We start from the raw sequence: 2,681 nt of genomic DNA on the forward strand, positions 1-2,681 counted from the left end.
CTTCATTCCCCCTGGCCTCACCTCCACCATTCCATTCCAACGGAAATGAATCACAGTTGATCAAGACTCCAAAGAGTAGGAGCGATCACTGATCATGAAACATACAAGAATACTTGTTTCACATTACAAGGACTAGTCATTTCCTTGTGCTCGTAAAGCTATATATTTTTAAAACTTTAAAGCTATTGCTATAGACCCACAATCTTGTTTCCTGTTGGCATCTGAAAATTCGCCATCTGATCCAGTTCTGCATCTTGATGTTGAACCATTTAAGTGTTTTCATTTCCTACTATTTCCTGAATGTTTTTGATATATTATTGTTATTAACATCTAGTTTAACATTATCATGGACAGAAACATATATTTTGTATTATTATTTCAAGCCTTTGACATTTATTGAGGCTTGTTTTATGAACAAGTAATGGGTGACTACCAAGTAAAAGTAGGGTGCCCCCAGGATGTACATCTAAACCAAGACACTTTTGAAAGGGGAAGAGGATGCTATTAATAATGACAACAGGGTGACAAGCTTAAGTTGAGGCTACCCTGGAGGAACTGGGATGTATCCTCACTGGACGTAAAACAGAATCTCTCCCTTAAAGCAATGGAGACTGGTAAACCCTTACTGAAGGTATCTGCATCTTCGGGAAAGCCAACAGCAATCCTCAGTGAAGTCTGCAGAGAAGACAGATTGTCTCATAATGGATTAAATGGGCCAAAGGGATAAAAACTGCTGGGTATGTGGAAGACATTTTTGTGGAAGGGACTCAAAGGCAAGGAAACGGAAGGAGGAGCAAGCAGTCAAATACACAAGAAATAATCTCACTCCTCAAAACAAGAAAGAGAATGCAAACCTCTCTGCCTAGGAACCAGCTGAATGGTGCAGCCCAGGACTGCCATGTAGCATAAACTCATTAGTCTTTCAAATCTTCAACACTTTCGTCTTTCAAGTCAAACCCAGTTTTAAGTATTCTGTTTAATAATTTCCTTCAAGCATCTAGTCTCTTAGATCGTTTCCTCTTAAAAGACATGAAGCCATAAAGAAGGGAAAGTGGGGGTTCTCACCAGGGAAGGTGTTTTCTCTGGGGGTGTTTTTCTATATTTATTTGGGAGCAATTACAGACTTCACCATCTACCCAAGCTGTCTCCAGTTGGTCTCTAGTAAGAAACACCTCTTTGGCAACAAGTCATGATCCAGTATTATTTTTTCCCATTCTACCAAGAAGGAAATGGAGCCTTTGTGAGGGGCAAATGATGTGTTTAAAATTCTGGCTTGAATCAGTAAGCAGCCAGAGTTGAGATTACTCATGCTGTAAGCCACAGCCCTTCTCTTTCAACTTTAATGGGAATAGTCAACATCTTATTATGTGAGTGTTTGTCCCAAGTTCATATTTCTTTCACACAGGGAAAGGCATTTAATGATATAAATCTTTTCAAACCTATAAAATTAAAGGAGCAGGAAAGTCTTTCACACATCCATAACAGAGACAGCGGCCTGGAAGAAACCCCCAGAAGATCAGAGATCATGAGATAAATCTATTATCTTATGGTAGAAGCCATGAGGATCTATGGGTAATAATTTCCAACTCAGAATATCTGATAAGTGAAATACATTGAGTGCCTAAGTTAGAACCTGCCCCCAAAGTACTCAGCATAGAATGATCATTATTGCTATTGCTGTAACTATTTAATAAGCAATGACTTCAGCCTAACGCTGTGGGGAAACTTAAATCTAGTGACGCAAGCAGATTAATAACTCTAGAAACATTGGCATTCCCAGAACTACTCAAGATAATGTCCATGGGACATCCAGAGAGTTGTTTCAAATATACCCTAGCATATGTAAAATAGATAGCCAATGGGAATTTGCTGTATAACTCAAGGAACTCAAACCAGGACTCTGTAATAACCTATAGGGGTGGGATGGGGTGGGAGGTGGAAGGAAGATTCCAAAGGGAGGGGACGTATGTATGCCTATGGCTGGTTTGTGTTGATGTATGGCAGAGGCCAACACAATATTGTAAAGCAATTATCTTTCAGTTAAAAATAAATTAAAAATAAATAAACAAAAAGTTGTTTCAGGGAAGTCTCTTCACTGAAGTTTTCAGCTGTTGAATTTAGAAGAGAGGATGAAAAATCATTTTATGACTCTAATGAAATAATAATAATAATTGTCAATGGCTGCTAACATTATACAAAAGAGAGAGAGTCAAACACCATATACTTCCAACCCTATATATTCACAGAATACTATGAAATGTTCTTCATAAAATTTGAACCTAACTATGATCACGCCTCTAGACCTAAGTATTAGTTTTCAGGATAAATAGGGGATGAGAAATATAATAAACAACCCCATGAAGATATAATCTACAAAATCTAAACCATAGGACACTCTACAAGACAAATAACCCAGTTTCTTCAACAGAATGCAAAAAACAGGGCAGGTGGATTGGGAGGTGGGAGATACATAGCTAAAGAGAGCTTCTCAGAAACATCAAAAATAGCAATATAGGAATGGTATTTGCATTCAGTTTACATATTAAGATCTATAAGGAAAAAATACTTGAGAACATACTTGAGAAAATTTGAACATCGTGCTGAGTGGATATTTAATAATCCTAAGAACTTTTCAATTCTTTATCTGTGATAGTGGTATTGTGGCTACATATTTGTTATTG

The sequence above is a fragment of the Capra hircus genome, chromosome 12 (assembly GCF_001704415.2).
Source record: "Capra hircus breed San Clemente chromosome 12, ASM170441v1, whole genome shotgun sequence".
Taxonomy (NCBI): domain Eukaryota; kingdom Metazoa; phylum Chordata; class Mammalia; order Artiodactyla; family Bovidae; genus Capra; species Capra hircus.